The sequence below is a fragment of the Chelonia mydas genome, chromosome 27 (assembly GCF_015237465.2).
Source record: "Chelonia mydas isolate rCheMyd1 chromosome 27, rCheMyd1.pri.v2, whole genome shotgun sequence".
Classification (NCBI taxonomy): Eukaryota; Metazoa; Chordata; order Testudines; family Cheloniidae; genus Chelonia; species Chelonia mydas.
This window is the reverse complement of record NC_057860.1, coordinates 4,935,328-4,958,768: the sequence shown is the minus strand read 5'-3', so window position 1 is coordinate 4,958,768 and position 23,441 is coordinate 4,935,328. Positions and strand designations below refer to the sequence as shown.

Here is a 23,441-nt window from a genome sequence, read left to right as displayed (position 1 = left end):
GTTGCTGAGACTGATAAATAACCCAGCTCTGTCGGCTAATACTGTAGTAGGCTCGTGAACCTCTACCTCTGGCCCAGCCACCACTAGGTGAGACAGAGCACCACACTGAGTGCATCTGAGTGACACAAATGCACCCAGACAAGTGGCAAAACCCAGCTCTGGCCCCAGGGTGTTTTACTCTGAACTTCTCTGTATTTATAACCTTTTTAAGGGCATATGCCTCAACTAAACCATCTGCGTTTCCATTTGATAAGACAGCTCTTGGTGAAAATAGACAGATTGTTAACAAGACAGGCAGATGGCAAATTTGCTAGTGATATGATGATTACAGCAGTGTACTTCAAAGTGATAATCAATAATCAGGCAATTAGGTGCTCATTAAATCTGAAATGGACTCAGAGACATTTCAGGAGATACAGTTTTGAAATGTTGCTCTGAAATACCTGTGCAGCAACAGAGATTTGTCCATAATTCTCCCACACATCACTTAACAGTATGCGCCCCTTAATCACAACTAATTCTTCAGATAAGGAGCTGATAGGCAGTATGTTAATATTTGATTAACTGTAACTTTCTTATTCCATTTCAGAGGACATCTCAACATTCTCTGCCATTTTCCTCTCTTTGCAAAACTCCTTTTTTCCTGTATTTTTATTATTGAAAGCCCTTCCGTGGCATTCTGTGTGAGAGGTGAAGTTTGATGAACTTTCTGACCGCCAGAAATTATTTATAAATGAGTGATGAATTCACTGCTGGCGTGGTGCCAGGGTCCCTGTCAGAACAATACCACCTAACTCTTCTATTCATCCACAGATCTCAAAAGCACTTTACAAAGGAGGTCAGTATCCCCATTTTATAGGTGGGGGAAACTGAGGCATGGAGAGACCATGCCTCTCAAGATCACCCAGTGGCAGAGCCAGGAATAAGTCTTCTGAATAACAAGTTAACATGCTGTTCACTACACCACTGGTGTGCCTTAAACAAAGGCAGTGCTTATAATTCAAACCATAAGTGGTGTCTCTCACCCACAGCTCCAGGCTAAAGCTACAGCCTGGCGATCCCACCTGCCTTCCAACAAGGGCATTTCTAGGTTAACAGGAGATCATTGTTATTCAATGGCAGTCTGCCTGCTGGGCAGGAGGGAATTGAAGATTCCAGGACAGTAGGTGGGCTGGGTGCTGAGGAATTCAGCAGAGACAGGACAGGAAGAGAAACCCCTGGCCTGGGGCTTGGAATTTCTGTCGGCAGGCCTGCCATCACCCAAACCCAGCAGGGAACTCGAGGGAAATAGCATAGCAGGTGGAGTGCCCTGACGCAGGTACTCTGGTTCCGGGGGGTGAGTAAAGGGGTGCCTCCCTGCCGCTGCTCTGTAGGGCCCCACATTGCCACCTGCCAGATGGGTGGCAATCTCTCAAAGTGCAGGGCAGGGGCAGAGTTAACTCAGACTGATTAAAAACTCTAATCTAATTCAGATAGAACACGATATGTGATCTTGGGTGTCCCACAGACTAGGCCAGGGCCCAGCCCACCAGGCTAGAGAGAAAATCTCAAGAGCTGAGCTGAAATCAGACATTTCAATGCAATTCTGCTTTCACAAAACCATTCAAAAGCTTTTGGTTCTATTCTAATGCAGAACAAAAACAAATTTTGAAAGTTGTTGCAAAACAGAATTGTCGTCCTCTGGTCAGCAATATGTGGGATAAGCACTAGCACGGAGCAGAAGGCTACCTCCCCACACACCTGGCCCTCGCCTGGCTGGCCAGTTGTCCCATTATCTTGACACTTTTCAGCATTGGAGGATCAGGAGGTTGGACTAGAAGATCCCTTCTGGTCTCCGAATCTCTGAATCTTGGAATCTCTGAATCTGTTCGTAGTGGAAGTTTCCAATTTTGAGAAAAACAAAAAAAAAACAAATAAAACCCCAAACCCAGGAAAAAAATCTCTCCGATTTGTGCAAAAATGTTTATTCCCTTTCTTATCCAGCACTAGCTGCCAGGATGCAGGGGCTGAAGTATGCTGCTACGGAGCTAAGTGTTTGAACCACTGAGCCAGAGGGCAGTGCGGGGTTGGGGGATGGGATTTATACTTCTCCACACCATGGAGGGTTTTAGGTAATGGATCCTTATCCCCCATGTCCCCTCCTGAGGCCTCTCTGGACCCTGCCCCCTGCTCTCTGTGCAGACTAAGCCTGCTAGACTCCTAGCTGTTCCCTCCTGTTTCTAGCGGCTGCTCTGCACTGAGCTGTCTCCCTCCCAGCACACCCCAGAAACTCACTGGGTGTTGGGGGCTACACACATACCCTACTGCACTCCTCATCCTGTGTGCAGTCCCTGTCCTCCGCTCAGCTCTCCACTCCTTAGTGGGGACAGATATTGACGTGTCTGACTGGTGACACACAGCCCAACGGGTATATTGTTCTGCACACACACACTGCAGCATCAGCCAGAGCCAGGGTGAAGACTCACGTTGTTTTCTCCACCGGCTGATACCCTGGGCTGAAAGCAGCGAAGCGGAGGATAGCTTTGCCTCTGGTCATTTGGCTGTCAGAGCCTTGCAGCTGTGAGCATGCAATGCAATGTTCAGCCGGAGGAACAGGGCATGGGAAATGCACAGGAGGGAGACCCCTGCATCTCAGGCCTTTGCATTATTGCAGTTAAACCCCCTTAGGTGCCGTTAGACTCAGGGTTTGTCATTTGGATTTGCATCCCCCTGCTGGTTTAGGACCCAGGTTTGGATTGTGGACTCCGTCAGGGGCTGGGCTCTTCTCTATTCGTGGCCAGATTTTCAAGTTTGAGTCCCTACCACCAGGCACTTAAATGCCTGGTTTAGCTCCACCTATCTAGTCCCTTCTGCTGTGCCCGTCAGTACACCAGCCCGCTGCTGACTCCAGGATCCTGCCTTCCCCAGGGCTCCTGTGACTGTAGTATTTGAGATGTTTCCTAAATCGTGTTGGGAGCCTCAATACCAAACTCCAGGCACCCGCATTTGCAAACCTGCCCCTATTATGTAATGAAAGGGTCATCCTCTGCTAGGCAGAATCAGAACAGATTAACTGTGTCATTGGTCATATAGCGCTAACAGGCCATGGAGACTCTCCTTTCTCTCCAGCCGAGGGGCCTGTGTTCCTGCAGCAGGAGGATCTGAATGATATCCTAGCCATCAGGGAGTGGCTGTCAGCGACTGCAAATGTTAAGTCCCCCCATCGGAGCAGGAGTGAGAGCTCAGCGCTCCTTTCTGGCTTTGTTGCAGACATTAGGGAGGGAAAGGCTGATTTCTTCCTAACTTCAATTTATGTGCATGCTCCATCCCCAGACCCACTCAGGGTGAGTGTTTGAGACATCTCACATGCTGGAGCAGCCTGGGAGAGACTGGTCAGCCCGAAATTGCTCTCTTGCATTATCATACCATCACACACTGACTGAGGGGGCAGGAGTGGAAAGTGAATGATGTCACCCCCTACTGGTCAAGTCCTTTATCCAATCCATTGGAAGCCATGTCAGTCACTCAGACACACCCACAGAGTTAGTGGGTGGCCAGGGTATAAATCAGGAAAAACGGACACATGCTTTTGTTTCTGTCCATAATAGCTTCTGTAATTCTCTTCCCCGATCTTTACCGCAGAATCTCAGGTGTGAGCCTCAACCAAGTTGTGGGGCCATTTAATACTGTTCAAATAAGAATTTATAAGCGTATAAAGTATTTTCTTTTTTTTTTTTTTTACATTGGCGCTATAAAACCTAATTTCCCAGGGTGATTGACTGGTTTCTAATTATTTTGTGATTTAGCACAAGAAAAAATTAATCAAAAGCCTCAAAATTGTCTTCTATGCCATAACTCAATACTGATTCCCATTACTGCTTACTGAGATTAGACTTTGCGGTAAAAAGTACGGAGATTATTTTCCTTTACTAGTGCCCCATAATTAAGGAACGGGGAGCAGTAATTAGGCACAGGAGGTTTATATGCTTCTACTTAAAGCCTATAAAAATGATTGCTTAGTTTTTAAGAACACTCTTTGCTGCTCCTGATGGAAACATTTGCCTTTTGAGCTTGTGTTGTGCTCACCGTGAAACAGAGAGTTCTCTGATTTGTGTTATGCTCACACCACAGGAGGTCAGGCCATCAGGACAACCCCAAAAAACTCATCCATTTGCATCACTATCCCTCATTATTAGCAAGTGTACAGATAAGCAGTGAGACTTTCATTTATTTGCATGGGAATTGTACGTGTAGAACAGCTACCAACAAATCTGAAACACTATTAACAATCAGACATTTACATAACAGCCTGCGTCTAAGGATATCGAAGGATCCAGCTAAGATTAATTAAGAAGCACAACAGTCCTCTGCATGGCAATAACACATGATTAGCCCCATTTCACAGATGGGGAAACTGAGGCACAGAGTAGGAAAGTGTTGTGCACAAGACCACACAGCCAGTGAGTGGCAGAGTAGGGAACAGAACCAATATAATTACTTCCCTCTTCTCCCCTGCTAGTCTCTCTGCCTCCACCTTTTGGCTCCTGTAAGTTCTTGAAGGCAGAGACTGTCTTTTTGTTGTGTTTGTACAGCTCCTAACACCGTGCAGTCTAAGCCTGCTAGACTCCTAGCTGTTCCCTCCTCTTTCTAGCTGCCGCTCTGCACTAAGCAGTCTCGTTCCCAGCACACCCCAGAAACTCACTGGGTGTCGGAGGCTACGCACATACCCTACTGCACTCCTCCTAGGGCTCCTAGGTGCTGCTACACTATAAATAATAAATACTGATACTAACCCAGGGGATGTAATTAGTCACTTGCCACGTTAGCTCACACTCATTCCTTTGTCTGTTCTCAACTGATTGTCCAAACCTTCTGAAATTCACCTATTACTAACTAATGCACACAAGCAAAGAAGGACATTAATGAGCTGGGTAGATGCTGAAAATAACTCGCCCAAGAGTGCACATTCAAATTTTTAAACAAATTCCCTTAGCCTCTGTAGTGGGGTTCGGCCAGCTCATCCCTCTCCGGGGTGGACCGCCTCGCTACTTCCGTCAGGTGTGTCGGGGAACTAGCCTGGCTGCAGGGCCAACAGTCCATAGCTCAGACCGTCAGGCAGGGCTGAGCACACAGTTCAGTATTAGCCAGCCCAGGCCCTGGATCAGGACGGGGCAACAAACAGTCAGTGACGCAGGCCCTCAGGCAGGAGCTGAGCAGAGTCCAATAGTAAACCCAGGCTCCTGGCTCCGAGCGGCCTGGGAGAGGGGGAGACTGCCACCCGTGAGATGGGTGCCAGGGGGGACGCAGGCCCACCCACTCCACTACGTCCCAGCCCGGGGCCCTAGCAGCGGCAGAAGACCCGCTGCTGTGTCAGTGGGGTTCCTGGCCACAACACACTGACATCGGCTCTGGCGGTGTTGCAGCCTGACTAGGGTCGGCTGCCCCCAGGCTACTTCCCCCTCTAGAGGTGCCTGGGTCCAGCCAGTGTCCTCCAAGGGGCCACACACCATGGGCTCCTTGGGGTAACTGGCACACAGTTGGCTTGGCAGCTCCTCGGGGTAAGTGGCGAGTGGCAAGCTTGGCAGTGTCTCTGGGCTCTGGCTAGCCTCAGGCATTGGCTGGTCTGGCCAGTCCTCGGGTTGGCTGCCGATCGCTGTGGTCTCCCAGCTAGAAGCTCCACCACAAGCATCTGGCCTCTCTGGTGGCTGTGATTCAAGTAAGCTCTGGAGCCGGGCTTTTATACTTCCTGTCCTGCGCCTTGACCTCTGAGGGGCAGGCGCAGGGTTTGCTGGCTCCACCCACTTTGGCATCCAGAGAGGCTCGTCCCTCTCCGGGGCGGCGGGGAGCCAGACCGCCTCGCTACAGCCTCTGAGAATACAACTACTGTGTTTCCTTTCGACAACTAATCTAGCGGAGGAATTTGGCTGTCAAAGCTATTTACAACAAATGGCAGATTTTGTGCTAATCTTGCAGAATATCTGGGGCAACGGAAGTTTGAATTTGTACCTGTAAGCATTCACACTGGGAATCCTGATCCAGTCCTGGAACAGAATTTTGCTACGTGATTTGGGTGGCCACGCACAGCAGTTTACATTTTGCATAGCAATATTTCCAGCAAACTGCTCGTGAATCATCTACCTACCAAGAACTGTTCATGTAAATCATCCAAATAAGAAATACATTTGAGTAAATTGCTTGGCATGTTTATGGACAGTTGGCTAATGGAAAAAGAAGAGAAATGGGTTGGATAAAAGATTCGCTGTGAACTGCTCACCTGGCTCTATCTGTCACCTCCTAGCGAGGACAGAGCCAATTTAGTCTTGTGCACACCAGCTGGGAGTAGGCTCAGGCTGACAGACTTGTGTGAGCAGAGCTCCAGCTAGTGCATTAAAAATCGCAGTGTAGGCATTACAGCTTGGGCTCTCAAGCTCACCTGATCCCCTAGGCTTGAGAGCCCAAGCTGCAACATCCACAGTGCTATTTTTAGCGTGCTACCTCAAGCCCCCCTAGTGCAAGTCATAAAATCATAGAATATCAGGGTTGGAAGGGACCTCAGGAGGTCATCTAGTCCAACCCCCTGCTCAAAGCAGGACCAATCCCCAATTAAATCATCCCAGCCAAGGCTTTGTCAACCCTGACCTTAAAAACTTCCAAGGAAGGAGATTCTACCACCTCCCTAGGTAACACATTCCAGTGTTTCACCACCCTCTTAGTGAAAAAGTTTTTCCTAATATCCAACCTAAACCTCCCCCACTGCAACTTGAGACCATTACTCCTTGTCCTGTCCTCTTTTACCACTGAGAATAGTCTAGAACCATCCTCTCTGGAACCACCTCTCAGGTAGTTGAAAGCAGCTATCAAATCCCCCCTCATTCTTCTCTTCTGCAGACTAAACAATCCCAGTTCCCTCAGCCTCTCCTCATAAGTCATGTGTTTCAGACCCCTAATCATTTTTGTTGCCCTTCGCTGGACTCTCTCCAATTTATCCACATCCTTCTTGTAGTGTGGGGCCCAAAACTGGACACAGTACTCCAGATGAGGCCTCACCAATGTCGAATAGAGGGGAACGATCACGTCCCTCGATCTGCTCGCTATGCCCCTACTTATACATCCCAAAATGCCATTGGCCTTCTTGGCAACAAGGGCACACTGCTGACTCATATCCAGCTTCTCGTCCACTGTAACCCCTAGGTCCTTTTCCGCAGAACTGCTGCCGAGCCATTCGGTCCCTAGTCTGTAGTGGTGCATGGGATTCTTCCGTCCTAAGTGCAGGACTCTGCATTTATCCTTATTGAACCGCATCAGGTTTCTTTTGGCCCAATCCTCCAATTTGTCTGCCCAGGCTGGGCACCTTGCTGTTAGCTGCAGTGTAGACACACCCTTCATAACCCCACAATTAAGTTACTCTCAACAAATAAAGCTACTGTTTAACATTAACACCTGCAGCCACTTTGCCCCCTCTAGACTGGCCTTCAGCGGATGGCCTTTCAGACATCAGGAATGTTAACATACAAAAGCCAGTGGAAGAACACCTCACGAAAGCTCGTGCTCAAATAAATTGGTTCGTCTCTAAGGTGCCACAAGTCCTCCTTTTCTTTTTGCGAATACAGACTAACACGGCTGTTACTCTGAAACCTGTCAATCTGCCTGGACATTCTATAACAGATTTAAATGTAACCATCCTTCAACCAAAAAAAACTTCAAAAACAGACTTCAAAGAGAAACTGCAGAATTAAAATTCATTTGCAAATTTAACACCATTAATTTGGGCTTGAATAGTGACTGGGAGTGGCTGGCTCACGACAAAAGCAACTTTCCCTCTCTTGGTATTGACACCTTCTCATTAATTAGTGGGAATGGACCACATCCACTCTGATTGAATTGGCTCTGTCAACACTGGTTCTCCACTTGTGAGGTAACTCCCTTCTCTTCATGTGTCAGTATAATAATGCCTGCATCTAATTTTCACTCCATGCATCTGAAGAAGTGGGTTTTTACCCACGAAAGCTTATGCCCAAATAAATCTGTTAGTCTTGAAGGTGCCACCGGACTCCTCGTTGTTTTTCCATCAGTGGATGTTTCATATAAGGGATCACCCCCTGTACTCCTTATGCAAGGACTGCCACCTTACCTGACACTCAGGGCAGAACCAGGAACCTAAAAGCATAGGTCTTTTCAACTTGAGCAAAAGAGCCAGGTTCCAGAACCAGCAGCTGTAGGAGACCCACACATGCCTTTGGGATCAGTTACACAGGGAGCTGTATTACACACCACTGGTACCGGTGGGTTGGACTGACTCAGGAGAATGCCTATTGTCCTCAGTGTGCAGGGGGAAGGGTTGCACATTCTGCAGCAACGAAAGCCATTGGTAAGCCTCGTGCTGCAAGGGCCAGTCTTAGCCTGAGTCCTGGGCACTCCTTCTGGTTCCCCACTATGAAGGGATGGCACAAAGAACAGAGCACAGGGCGAGCCCTCCAAACCCACCTGGGCAGGGCCTTTAGGGACGTGTGCTGAGGGGGGCTATCACAGCACACGCTGGGCCTCTGGCTCGAGTCGGCAGTTTCTGGCACCTTGGGCCTGATTTTCAGGGGTGCTGAGCTCCCATCAACTTCAGTTGGAGATGTGGGAGCTCAGGACTTCAGAAAACCAGGCCCTCTCTGTGCCCTAGTCCCCAGGGGCTTCAGTGTGTATGAAGGGAATTGTGCAAGGGAGAAGAGACATTAGCACAGAACTCGCCAGCCTGGAGTTGTTTCAATAGCTGGCACTTACTCAATGATCAGCCGTTTGGACACATGTAACCCCTGGGGCTTAGTCATCATGGGCTTTTGGTCTAATTCTTACAAACTGTGATGTGGGGGAGCATAGCTTCTTCCAGCTGGCTCTCCACATTCATCACAGCCAGATTGTCTCTAATAGGCACAGTCCTGTACTGGCATGGTACTCAATGGTACCCTAGCCAATGAAGCCATTACTGGGACAGATGCTGCTCTTGGGAACATCCATGCAATCCCATTGGCTGCAGGTGGGATGATGGATCCTCCTGGTTGAGGGATATGAAAATGCTGTGACGGGTTGGACCCCCCATTCTGGGATTCTGATGTACTGGGATTTCTTTGAGCCTCTGCTGCTCAACCAGCCAAGGTTCCCTCTCCATGCTTTGCTGAATTAGGCTCTCCGGCCTCTTGCAGCATACGCACAGGTAGAGACACAACTGCAGACACAGACTGAAGTCAGCTCTGTGTGAGAGGACTCCCTCAGCACTCACATGTACACCCCTTTTGGGAGATAAACCCAAAATAATACTGTCTTGCGCTGTATAGAAAAATCTGCACAGTGCAAGCTCATAAAAATCTGCCCTCTTCCTCAATGTGAAGAGAGATGTGCACGACTTCTTGCCCCACTGTTAGAAATGACATAAACTGGATTATATTATAAACAAGAAATAAGTTTATTAACTCCAAAAGGTGGATTTTAAGTGGCTAAAGAGATAGCAAACAGAACAAAGCAGATTACTAAGCAAATAAAACCAAACACGCAAACTAAGCTTTTTTCACTAAAGAAATTGGTTACAAATAGTGATTTCTCACCCTAGATATTGTTGCAGGCAGATTACAGAAAGTCTTGAAAAGGCTGCTGCACTGGTTTACAACTTGAGACCTCAGGTATTATTACTCACTAGCTAGACTCTCTTCCATCTTGGGCTCAACCCTTCCCCCCGCAGTTCAGTTCTTGCTTCCAGGTGTTTTTCAGTGTCTCTTCGGGCGGGGAGGCAGAGGAGAACACCCAATGATGTCACTCCCCTGCCTTATATAGCTCTTGTGTATGGCGGGAAACTGGCATTCCAGGGGGTGGGTCCAGTCCCAGGTGACTCAGACTCATGTCTCTGCAGGGCTGTGGCAGCCATTACTCGTGGGCTGTCTGGAGCGTCCACAGGAAGAATAAGCTCTTTTCCAGTGCATTGTCTTTGCTAATGGCCCATTAGCCCTGTCTGGCTTTTCCATTGTTGTACCTGAAGGGCTGGTTGGGGGTGACACCCAAAGTAACACATTTGAAATACAGATACATAGTTAAGATTCCTAACTTCAGATACAGAAATGATACAGGCATACAAATTGGATAATCACATTCAGTACATCATACCCTTTCCAATGATATCTCATATGAGCTATCTTGCATGAAGTATATCTCAGCTATGTCAGATCCATATCATAAGCATATTTTCATAAAGAATATGGAGTGAAACATCACAAATGCCTTGGCTGGAATTTTTCTGTAGGCTTCTCTGAAAGGAAAAGGGCCCTTTCAGGGGACTGGCTGGTAAACGGATGAAAATATCACCACGATGGTAGAGAACATAATATGTACAGTTCAGATCCCTTAGCAAAAGATGGTGTCATCTGAGATGTTAATCACAGCAAGGACATAATGAGACAAGCAATGTGAATTAGATAAGCTTTAAATTAATACATTCAGATTTGGGAGCTAGGCCTGAGAATGTGGTTCATGGGGACTTGATGGCATATTTGAAGAGCTGAATTTCTGCTTAGGATTTTTGGTAGCTCAGGGATCATATACCTGGGGTCCAAGTCCACAGCTGGCTTGGTTTCAATGGAGCAGCACCGACTTATGCTAGTGGTAAAACTGGCACATTGTTTGAAGTGGCAATTACCTTATAAAAATAGTTCACATTAATTGTCTCCTTTGTCTCATCTTGTCAGCTTGTGAATCTTTGCACTAGATAAATGTGATCCTTGCAAAGGATCTGTGGATCGTAAAGGGACTACAAGAAATGTCTGCCCAAATTATACCGCAAATCTATGTGAGCGTAGGAAAAAAGGCTTCTGCAAAAGTCAAATTTAAAAGCCCCTCAAGACAAAAGCTCATTCATACAAGCCAAGGAAGGGGAGAAAAAGCCAGCATTGGAACTAGAGATGGGACAGGATTCTGACCTTCCCTTTTAGTTGACCAGGATTTGACCCATAAACCACACATATAAACAAACAATAAATCTAATCAATAGGATTTTGCCATTGCCTTCCATGAGAGTAGGGTCAGAATCTGTAAATGTAGCGGGTCTCTTAGAAGTTATTCTTGAATACAGAGTTTGCAACAGATAGAATCTTAGCAGTTAGAGCTGAAAAGTCCTGTTAGTCCAACCTAACCACAATTTCATTATTAAAACTAAACAACATGTATAAAGGGGGAAATCCTGACCCCACTGAAATCAATGGGAGTTTTGCCATTAATGTCAATGGAGCCAAGACTTCACCCAGTATTTTCCCCAGAGTTACAAGGGGGGGAAATGGAGAAGAGGGAGAATCTGCCAACAAAGGCATGTAAACCCTCTACATATTAGATGACATAAACCAAAGAAAAGCAGTTTTCACATTAAACCAAAGTAACAGAGTGGTTCTGCAGAGCTAGCAAAAATTACGCTGCTCGCTGCCATTGAGAAGGAGAGACCCAGGCTAGCATTTGCAAAAGCACCCCGGTGACTTAAGGAGCCCAAGTCTCATTTCCAAAAGTGATGCTAAGAAACCTCAGCTTCACAGCATGTCCCTAAGTTGAGCCTCAAAGTTATGTAGGTGCCCAACTGCCACAGCAGTCAATGGGGACTGTGCCCCTAAATACGCTTGAGGACCTGGGACTCAGAGTCTATGTCACCTCTGGAAATGAAACCTCTGCTACAAAGTCAGTGAAGAGGTTTTGAAAATGTTACCCTTGTTCTCCAAGGGACGAAGCCTGGGGCGGTGCCTATGTGGATAAACGGGGAGGGGGGCAAAAGGAGCCAAAACTTCAGGAAATACCCACCTTCTGTGGTGCTGTAAGTCCCACCTTTCAGCCCCTACCAAGGTCTTCAACTCTAGACATAACGGAGTGGGAGCCCTGGTCCACCGAACTCTCTGGTGTTCAAGGACACATGCCAACCCGAGACACCAGTGAACAGATGATGTCCTTCCCTGAGATCATTAACTCTGACATTACACAGGCTTCCCCAGCAGAGAGAAATATTTTGTAGACAGTAAACAGTTTACTTCACCATAGTCCCATTTCCCCAAAATAATCTTAGCTCACGGGAGGGTATATGGGAGAGGCAAATGGCCCACCCAGCTCTCTGGAACGCCTGACCTCAAAGCCCTAAAAGACTTTAATATCTTCCTGCCAGATAAAATCTCTATAATATGCTCCAGTCAAAGGGGTTGCCTGACTTAACATGGTGCAGTTGCACCACGGTAGCGGTTCAGTGAAGTCACAACCTATGCCAGTGGGAGGGGTTCTCCCGTCGGTACAGTTAATCCACTTCCCTGAGAGACAGTAGTTAGGTTGACGGGGAATTCTCCCATTGACCTAGCGCTGTCTACACCGGGGGTTAGGTCCGTTTACCTGTGTGGCTCAGGGGTGTGGATTTCTCACATCCCAGAGTGATGTAGTTATGCCAACCTAATTTCCTAATATAGCCCAGGCCAAATTCCTTCTTGAGAGGAAGGATGGCCTAGTGGTTAGGTGTTGACTGGGACTTGGGAAATGCAGAGTCACTTCGCTACTCTGCTACAGACTTCTTGAGTCACCTTGATCAAGTCGCTTAGGCCTGGTATATACCTAAAACTTTGATCTACCTAGCTATGAGGCTCAGGGATGTGAAATATTCATCCCATACATAGTTAAGCTAATTTAAGACTGGTGTAGACACGGTTGCCCTAGCTACCACCTCTCGTGGGGGTGGATTAGCTACATGGACGGAAAAATCCCTTCTGTTGCTGTAGCAAGCGTCTGCAGTACGGCACTCCAGTGGCAGGGCTGTAGAACCGTTGCTGTGCCTGTGTAGTGTAGACCAGTGGGAGCCGCGATCGGCCGAACCTGCGCACGCGGCAGGTAAACAAACTGGCCCGACCCACCAGGGGCTTTTCCTGAACAAGCGGCAGCTCTAGTTCAAGAATCAATGGTGTAGACAAGCCCTTAGTCTCTGTGCCTCACATCCCTTCTATGGAAATAATGATACTTGCCTGCTTCACAAGGGTGTCATGCGGCTGAGCATGTAAAAAGGTTTGGGTGGGGCTGTTCAGGAACTTTCTCTGGGAATGATTTTCTGATGGAAAATGTATTTTCTGGAAAAGGGAAACTCTCCATGGAAAAAATTTGATTTTCCCCCAAATTTTCAATTTTCTGTTGGAAAAAATCAAAATGAAATATTTTGTTTTGGGTCACTTTGACATGAATTTAAATATTTCATTTTTTTAATTGACTCAAAGCACATTGCCTAATGGGGTTGTAGTTTAGGGCTCCATTCTCTCCTATGGGTTAGGCTCCCTGGAATCCGATTGCTCCCATGATGCAAAGCAGATTTCCCTCTCCCTGAGCTCTGTGGTGCTTCATGGGAGTCGCAGCACTCTTGGTGCATTTGAGGAGATGTAGTCCAGCCAGAGAGCCTGGTCCATAGGGGGAAATTGGGGGCATCAGGCTCCTGAACTACAGCTCCCATGAGGCAGTGCGCCACAACTGGAAAATGCAGTTTAAGCTTTAACTACCTCCAAACAAAGCATTTCAGGGCAGTTCAACAACCTGAAATGCAACCTTTTGAGTTTGGGGATATCAAAACGTTTTATTTCAACTGAAAATGCTAAAACCAAAACTTTTCAATAGCTCCAAATTGAATGTTTTTGAAATTTCCATTTCAATAAAAATAAATAAATAATTTCAACCTTTTGTCCCAAATGTCAGAATTTCTTGTGAGGTGGAATTTCCAAATTTTGCTCAGCTCTGAACAGAACCCGCAGCTCACACCTGTCTTCTGCAGTGGGTTATGCTCTCTTCTGTGTGTGTTGGCGGGGGGAGGGGGGGAAGGTCTGAATAATTTCATATATTTTATTAAACCCGCAAGAATCTCCATGGAAACTGAACAGAAATATCCAACAGGGCTTGGGTTAGGTGTACAAAACAAGGAAGGGCTCTCCTTTTTAAGTAAATTGCCTCGTAATTGCAGAGGCTTTTCACTGTGAATGAACGTATGCTCCGTGGTAAGCTGTTTTCTGACAAACACTCTGTGCCTTATTGAATCTGCCCTTAGTGGAGAGCAGAATGCACTTGCCTTTATGAAATGCCTATGGACTACTCAGGTACAGGAAATACATAAGAGCCATTTACTCAGAATATCTACACAGGAGGTGTATTATTGGCAAAGGAAATGAATGGAGAATTTCGAATCATAGAAACACAGGGCTGGACGGGACCTCGAGAAGTCACCAAGTCCAGCCCCCTGCTCTGAGGCAGAACCAAATGAACCTAGACCACCCCGGACAGGTGTTTGTCCAACCTGTTCTTAAAAACCTCCAATAGCAGGGATTTCAGAACCTCCCTTGGAAGCCTATTCCAGAGTTTAACTGTCCTTATAGTTAGAAAGTTTTTCTTAATATCTCACCTAAATCTCCCTGGCTGCTGATTAAGCCCATTACTTCTTGCCCTGCCTTCAGTGGACATGGAGACCAATGGATCACCGTCCTCTTTGTAAGCCCTGTTATTCATGGGGGGGATAGCTCAGTGGGTTGAGCATTGGCCTGCTAAACCCAGGGTTGTAAGCTCACCCCTTGAGGGGGCCGTCTAGGGCAAAGATTGGGGTTGGTCCTGCCTTGAGCAGGGGGTTGGACTAGATACCTCCTGAGGGACACCCTGACCCTGGGATTCTATGGTTCTCTCTGCCCCCTCAGCCTTCTTTTCTCAAGACCAAACATACCCAATATCTTTTAACCTTTCCCCGTAAGTCAGATTTTCTAAAACTTTTATCGCTTTTGTTGCTTTTCTCTGAACTCTCTCCAATTTATCCATAACTTTCCTAAAGAGTGGTACCAGAACTGGACGCAGTGCTCCAGCTGAGGCCTCACCAGTACTGAGTAGAGTGGAAATATGACCCCGATGCCTTACATCCAACTCTACACCCCAGAACGACATTAACCTTTTTCGCAACTGTACCACATTGTTGGCTCATATTCCATTTTTGATCCACTACAACCCACAAATCCTTGTCAGCCGTACTCCCACTTAGCCAGTTACTCCACATTTTGTAGTTGTTCTTTTTTTTTTTCATAGATTCATAGATATTAAGGTCAGAAGGGACCATTATGATCATCTAGTCCGACCTCCTGCACAACGCAGGCCACAGAATCTCACCCACCCACTCCTGCGATAAACCTCCCACCTATGTCTGAGCCACTGAAGTCCTCAAATCATGGTTTAAAGACTTCAAGGAGAAGAGAATCCTCCAGCATGTGACCCATGCCCCATGCTACAGAGGAAGGTGAAAAACCAATAGGGCCTCTTCCAATCTGCCCCGGAGGAAAATTCCTTCCCGACCCCAAATATGGCGATCAGCTAAACCCTGAGCATATGGGCAAGATTCACCAGCCAGATACCCAGGAAAAAATTCTCTGTAGTAATTCAGATCCCACCCCATCTAACAGCCCATCACAGGCCATTGGGCCTATTTACCATGAATATTTAAAGATCAATTAATTTAGTTTTCTTCCCCAATGTAATTTTTGCCCAAACGGACTCTGTCTTATCTATTCCATCGCTTCTTATTTCTTTACATTCTACCTCGTCATTGATATACAATGCTACTCCACCACCTTTACCTTTATTTCTGTCTTTCCTAAACAGCACATACCCTTCAATACCTGTAGTCCAGTCATGACGACTATTCCACCATGTTTCTGTTATCCCTAGAATATCTGGTTTCACTTCCTGCACCAGTAGCTCTAGTTCCTCCATTTTGTTACCTAGGCTCCTTGCATTGCTGTACAAACACCTTAATTTTTGCTGTTTGGCCTCGCTCACATTCTGTACCCGATTAGGCACGGTTATTCTACAGCCAGTATAACCTATTAGACTGGTATCCACACTGCCCTTCCTCCTTATATACATTCTCCTACCCATGGCTGTACCCTTTCTTACTTGGTTTTCTTCCCTCTCAATGCTAAAATCCGGCGTGGAGATTACCTGGACATCTCCCAACCGTCTCCCCCAAATTCCTAGTTTAAAGCTCTCTTAATCAGTTGTGCCAGCCTCCATCCTAGAAGTCTATTTCCCTCCCTACTCAGATGAAGTCCATCCCGAGAGAACTGTCCTCTGTCCATGAATGCCTCTCAGTGGCCATAGATCCCAAAGCCCTCCTTATAGCACCACTGCCTAAGCAATCTGTTGATAGTCATAATCTTGTCACGCCTTGGTTGCCCTTCTCTAGAAACAGGCAGAATCCCACTAAAGATCACCTGCGCCTCGATTTCCTTAAGCATCTTCCCCAGCCTAGCAGGGTCTCCCATCATACGTTCCAGTGAGAATCTAGCCATATCATTTGTTCCCACATGAAGGATAATTAGGGGATTCTTTCCCGCTCCCTTTAGGATCCTTTTCAACCTCAGGTCTACATCCCGTATCTTAGCACCTGGAAAACAGCACACCCTTCTATTCTCTGGATCAGCTCTGGTTACAGGCCTGTCTATTCTTCTCAGTAAAGAGTCCCCTATCACGTAGACCTGCCTTTTCCTGGTGACGGTGCTATTCTCCAGTCTATCCCCTGTTCCCTCTGGCTGCAAGTTCTTTCCATTCCTATTCTCCCTTGTAATCCCCTTCAACCCATCCTGTATCCTCCTGGGGCTCATATTTGGTGTAGCCTCCATTGACTCTTCCCCTTTTCCTATAGGACTAGCCGCTCTTCTCTTCTTCCTTGCCCTTCCACCTTCAGTGACCACCTGCTGAGCCCCTTCTTCATTTTCCAACTCTGGAACCTGTTCTTGAGCTCTATTTCTCCTTCACTAGCCCGTCTTTTCCTCTGCCTGGTTCTTTTAGTCACATGCTTCCACTGACTTGCCTGGAGTATTCTGCTAATCCGTAGCAGAACTGGCGTTAGGACCCAGGAGGCACCTCTCCCAGTCCCATGCTCTCACCTCTCACTGCATCTGCAGTCAGGTCACTGGGCTGTGTTCTCCACAGCCTGAATTCTACTTGCTCAGTGCGTGTTTCAGACAATTTCCCTGCAGGCCAGAGAAAAAGAGTCATATTCACTCACCCCTGTACCACAGCAGCCTGCAGTTGGTTCTATTTTGAATAGGACTGAGCTGTCATATAACTCATTCTTCACCTTCCCCTGTGGATGTCCGAGGCTGATGCTACTGACCCAATATCCTCTCCACACTGCGTTGGATTTTTCCCCCTTTTATTTCATTTTCTGGGTCTCAGGATCTGGGCACCATTGGGCCATGATGGAGACATATTTCATGGCTGCAGGAGAGACATGCTCAAAAACTCAGCTGCTTGGCTAGAGGGAGGGTCAAAAGATGGTCAAGTGGGCAGAGGCTCTCTCGGCACTTGGCAGGCCTTGATTCAATTCCTTGCTCTGCTACAGACTTCCTGTGTGACTTGGCCTCTCTGTGCCTCAGTTTCCCACCTGTAAACTGTGGAGAATAGCCTTGCCCAGCCTCACAAGCAGGTGTGTGGATCAACACTAGAGCTGACAGAACAGTTTCCTGTCAGAAAATGCAATTTTGCAAAAATCTAAATGTTTAGCAGAAACACGAGAGAGACAAGGTGTGTGAAGTAAAAACTTTTATTTATCTTCGGACCTGAAGAAGAGCTCTGAGGAGCTCAAAACTTTGTTTCTTTCACCAGGAGAAACTGGTCACATACTAGATATTACCTCACCCACCTTGTGTCGCTCAAATCTTAGGACCAACACAGCTACAACACTGCAAAACACAGAAACACGTTCATTTGAATGGAATTATTAATAATATCAAAACATTTCAGTTTGATAAGGTAAAAACATTTCATTTCAGCTTTCTCATCTTGATTCATTTCAATGTTTATATTATATTAAAGTGTTTAAATATAGAATATTAATATTTATTACATTCACCGTGCTACGTATACTATGTTACATTTAGTGTTTTATATAACAATTGAAATGAAGCAGTTCAACAGTTTAAAAACAAAACATCTCAATAGTCCCAAATTGAAATTTTGTGGTATTTTCATTCTGGGGAAATGTTGAAATTTTTCCTTTTTTGCTTTATTTTGAAACAGAAAAAAAAAAAATTCATGGTCAGAATTTCCCATGGAATGGAAATTCCATGTTTCAAGGAGGCATGGTTTTATAAGCATTTCCAAAGAGCTGCAGCTCTAAGGGACTGCAGGGCAGTTAGAGAGGTAGATTGGTGGTCACGGAAGATCAGTGACTGTCAGAGCTTTCCAGGTGCCGGGCTAGCTATTAGAACTGGCTAAAACCGCATTTTTCTCCCCAACGTAATGGAAATTTTCAAGAGACCATTTCTATTGTGTTTTTTTAAAAAAGTTTTCAGTTTTTGTAAAACAAACCAAAAATTATCAAAACCTCAAAAACCATTTTTTTAATTTTTTTTTTTTTTGGGGGGGGGTAAGAAAACCAGAAGAATTCTGCTAAAAAATCTGACCAAAAAAAAAAAAGTTTCTTGTGAGGTTTGGGCAGGAAATACAGCATTGCCTGGCTGCTCTGCTAATTAGTCCTCCCGAAACCCATGAAATTTAAAAAATAAATACATAAACCTGGGGGTCTGTTAATTTGCCTTTGAGTAACTGAGCCTTCTGGGTTCCTGTTTTCAAGCTTTTTCCCACAACCAGGAAGACTAGAACCCTTTTTTGTTTTAAGAACGAGCAGGACGTGTGGCACCTTAGAGACTAACCAATTGATCTGAGCGTCAGCTTTCGTGGGCTACAGCTCACTGCGTCGGATGTTTGTAGTTGGAAGCTGAGTGGGAGCTGGAGCCTTGAGGAAAACACCAAGAATCATCAGATAAAATCAGGGGGCTTGGCAGTATAGACTCAGACGGGTGATAGTGGCAAAGCTGTCTGAGGGCACCGCAGGCCCCAGAGTGTAGGATATGGATGGAAGAAAATAGCATTGGCTGAGTGGACTGCTTGAAATATTGAAGGCTCCCCCAGGGATTCGTTCCAGCCATCACAAGGGGCATCTGTGTCCCACATTGAAAAGGGTTTCAGCCATGCAAGGGGGTGGCAGGAACAGGTGTCATGTGACTTAGCTCATCAGTGACACAGCTGGTAGCCCCAAAACACTGGGCTCCCTCAAAAGCTGTCATTGCCAGAGCTGGGGGCTGAGAGTCCTGTACAATAAGGTTACACTCCTGAGTGCAGAGATGCCCGAGGGAAAATGAGAACGTGCTATGGGGAGTTTAGACCAGTGGGGAGGGAGCAGTTTGGCACAAGGTTGGGGCAGGCTGGGGGACTAGCTGTAAAGAATCTGTTCAATAAATAAATTAAATAAACAGCTAAAAGCCCTTTGTTTCTAGCTTAAAGTTAAAATTTGAATTCAACCAGTCACAAAGCAAGCCCCCCATATTAGAGCTGACAAGTTCCAATGCAGGATTGACGCTTCCACTGAACTAAAGGGGTGATCTGTTAGAAATACCATCTTTCAGTCAAGACTTTATTCTTTCTGGCTCAATATTTCAAGCCTGAATAGAGATTTGGGAGCCTCGATATTGGGATGTCCAACTTAAGTGGGATATGATTTTCAGAAAGACTAGTTTTCAGCAAGAGAAGACACCCACCTTAGGCCCTGTAGAATATCCCCTCTTCCATTAAACCTGGTTCTCCTGTTCCATGTCTGAATGACCCGAAGAAGAGCTCTGTGCAAAGCTCAAAAGCTTGTCTCTCTCCCCAACAGAAGCTGGTCCAATTCAAAATATTACCCCAACCATCTTTTCTCTGGACCTTTGCTCATGTAGTCAGTGTAGTGCCAGTATCTGGAGGAACTCAGAGATGTCTGGAGTAGGAAAAGCACTAGATAAGCCTGGCATTTGTTTTATTTTATGGCAACAAGACTGTGGAGTAATGGGGAAAAGAGAGAGTGTCTCATTTGACATTCCAAATGGGTATGTCTCAGCAGAAGAAGGACTAAGAATCATTGACACGGTGTGGTTAAGTATGAATATACAGCTTAGTATGGGCAATATGGATGTGTTTCAACAGCATAAACAATCTGGTAGAGAGGGGAACAAGGAGATAAGTGCAGAAGAAGCAGACAGACATTAAAGGCTAATGAGAGGAACAAAGAGAGGAACCCTGCTGAAACGAAGCATGTTTCAGTTCACAATAAGGGGATTTTCAGAATGAGCTGCTAAAGAAAAGAGACAAGGGAGATGTGTCATAGTCAAGGTTATGAAGTGCTCAGATACTACTACCTAAGACAGAGAGAGATGGTTACGTATGGGGATAGAGAGACAGATATAGAGATATCAGTGCTGGGCCACCAAATACTAAGGGCCAAACCCTCTGATGGAGTAAATCCCCTAGCTGCCGCTGAAGTCAGTTTCCATTAGCTGAATACCTGGCCCCAAATGATCATAAAATGTATGCAAAATGTTAGAGTGAGAAATCTGAGCGGCTGAATGACAAATTAGCGGAACTGTGAGAGGATCTATGTAAAACAGGGATCACACGTGCTGACGCAGTAGGAGTGGAATCACACAGCCTGTAGCTGTGTAGATATAACTGGAAGGAGGACAGGCTAGACCTTGGAGGCCTCTTGCCTTGGGCTATGTTCTCATCAGCCTGGCCATGCTGCAAGAAGCAGGGTGTGGCTGGGTCAGTACTTTACTGGGAGACCTCCAGGTGCTGCAGGAAAGGGGCATGGGCCATTCCATGTTTATTTGTGTGTTTGTTTTGGGTTTTTAAAAACTCTCTGCAAGTTTCTATCTCAGGGTGGCCAGAGCAGCCCTTTAAATACACGCTATGCAAATAAACAGACCCATCAAGCAGGTGGCTCTTTTATCGCTGAGTCCATCCAAGCTGGCGCCCCAGCAGGATGCTAGAGGTGCTTTTCAGATACAACAGTCACTGAGGACCTGACCACTTGCGGTCATTAAAGACCACATAGCCCCTTTTGTTTGCAAGGTGAGATGTTTTATTCTCTTTGGCATATTTGCCTTGCGCCTTTCCTACATTTCTCCTGTAGGCTCTGTCGCAAACTGCTGGGCAGAGAGGCTATGAAATATGTGTCACCTAACATCCTGCTTTTGCAACCAAAAGAAAAGGGAAGGGCTAATTGTTAATGCAACCCAACCGACATGGCGCTCTGTCCCCCTCTAGTGATGTCGAGGCCACATTGTGGCAACGCCAACACCAGCTAGGAGATGGAGATGTACCCATGCTAGGCGCGCTCAAGCTAGCATGCTAAAAATAGCAGTAGAGTGGGGGTAGCACAGGGGCAGCTTGGGCTCACTGGCCAAGTGGCAGATGTTGGTATGAGAGGGAAATCGGTCCTAACACGCTTGAAGACTGGGACTGTTGGGTGCAGTCACAATCTAGCCCTAAACATTTGCTATTGGAGCCCATAGGGGAGACTGCTTTCCTGCTTGCCCCGTGCAAACCACTGGCTTGGCACGTGTGAGCACGTCTCCCGCTAGGGGCTCCCCAGCAAACGTAAGAGCCTGCTGCTGCTTCAGCGCCACCATCAGGTGTGCTTGATGCTGAAGGTTGCAGGGTTCAGTAAGTGCCGACCGTTGTCGTGTTTGTACGTACCCCCTAGAAGGGCCTCACAACCAATGCTCCAGACTACCCAGGAAGGATGTGATAGATTAGCTCCCCCTAGTGGCTGAAACCTGCAGCTAATGGCCTGTCCCTTGTAGACACCAAACAAAATTCTCCCTGATCCCAGGTGGTGGAGTCTCTAGCTTTCGGTTGTCAGGGTCCCATATCCTATCGCCCGCTTCCCCCAATAAAACCTGTATCTATGCAGCAGGGGGTTACACAGACATTCTACATTCCGCCTTCTCTTGGCCCGTTGGATTGTCGCTCACATTTTGTAGCAGTCTATGTGTAGTGTCTCTAGATTGCAGCCACTACCAAGCTTCAGCCCAGAGGTGGCTGCATGTTTTGAGTGGGGTCAGTGACCCCTGTTGACAGCTGGGAACTCCCTTTCTGAAAAGCATTTGTGGATCCCTCGGTGTGGAAGGTGCTTGCGGTGGGGGGGTGGGGGGGAAACGGATGGACAGGACAGGACGTTCCACCACTGTTCTTTTCCTTCTTTAAATTTGTTTGTTCTATTTCCTCCAGCCAGGAAACCAGATAGGAGTTTGGAAGTGAAAGGGTCAATTTCTGAGAAAACTGAGCTTGGTAAAGGTTTTTGCAGGGCTCAAGCATTGGATTCTACTGGACTGAATGCCTCGTGGGGCAAGGATAGCTTAAATACGAATGAAAAGGCAAAACTTCCTCTGAATAGACAGAGGCCCTGCCCAGTCCTCCAAGCTTACTCCGATGAGAGCCTCCCTGTTGCTCGTATAGCTAGATCTGAGCAATTCAGACCTGCCGGCTGGCATGACTCTGCAGTAATGACTACTAATCGTAGTGCCCCTCTGTACTTCCAAAGCACAGTGGTTTAGTTGCAGGACTCCCATGGATGCTAATGAGAACAAGCATCATGCAGCTAAATCTTTCTTCACCGCTTGGAAAATACGAAGTCTGAGCCTGTAAAATTTCACTCCCTCGTGTGATCTTTGCTCACATTTCAGAGTTTCATAGAGCTTAAGGCCTGAAGAAACCATTAGATCATCAAGCCTGACCTGCATAGCATAAGCCAATACATTGCACCCAGATGCCTCTGTGGCAAGACCAATAACTCAGGTTAGATTAAAGCATTTCAGGCAACTAAAGTGCTGTGTGCCACAGGCAGAGAGCAGGAGAGACCAAGGTGCCAGTAATGACCGATGACCCTCCAGTAGCAGGGAATAGATTAGATGTGATATACCAAGATGATCCCAGCAAACAATCCATGCCCCACGCTGCAGAGGGAGGCAAGAAACCTCCAAAGTCCCTGCCAATCTGATGTGGGGGGAAAATTCCTTCCCAGCTACCAAATCTGGCCAATCAGTGTGTGAGCAAGACATGCGAGCCGGACATCTAAGAAAGAGAATTTTCTGTGCCAATTCCAAGCACTGGTCCACCTTGTCTGGTGTCCCAGACAAACTTATATCGGAATAACTATGGTGTTCAGGGGTGTGAAAAATCCACACCCTTGAGCGATGCAGTTATACCAAACTCCCTGTCCCCCTTCTTCTGTCGACATAGCTACCGCCTCCTGGGGAGGTGGATTAACTACGCCAATGGGACAAGCTCTCCCCTCGGCGTAGGACCGTCGTCACTAAAATGCCACAGCGGTGCAGCTGCATCAATGCAGCGCTGTGCGTGAAGACAACCCCAAAGTCTCTCTCTTTGTTCATCGGGCACAGCTAGTGCTTACAAACAGAGCTGCTCAGAAATTGTCTGATGGAACAGTTTTCTGTCGGGAAATACTGATTCGACGAAGCAGGAAAGTTTCACCAGAACAGATGGAAATTTTCACAGGAAATGATCAAAATGTTTCATTTCAACTTCATTGTTCTGGCTTTTTTGTTCTAGTATATATAAATTGTCATAAAAGT

At 46.6% G+C, this 23,441-nt stretch overlaps 1 protein-coding gene and 1 long non-coding RNA gene across 3 annotated transcripts in view; both read left to right on the top strand.

The window, feature by feature from the left end:
• The window catches only part of ASIC2 (acid sensing ion channel subunit 2), a 1,285,436-nt gene that overhangs the window by 265,148 nt on the left and 996,847 nt on the right, over positions 1-23,441 (top strand). The window lies entirely within an intron of this gene.
• LOC122463916 overlaps positions 1-23,441 on the top strand; it is a 398,329-nt gene that overhangs the window by 263,295 nt on the left and 111,593 nt on the right. The gene's annotated exons all lie outside the window — the stretch shown is intronic.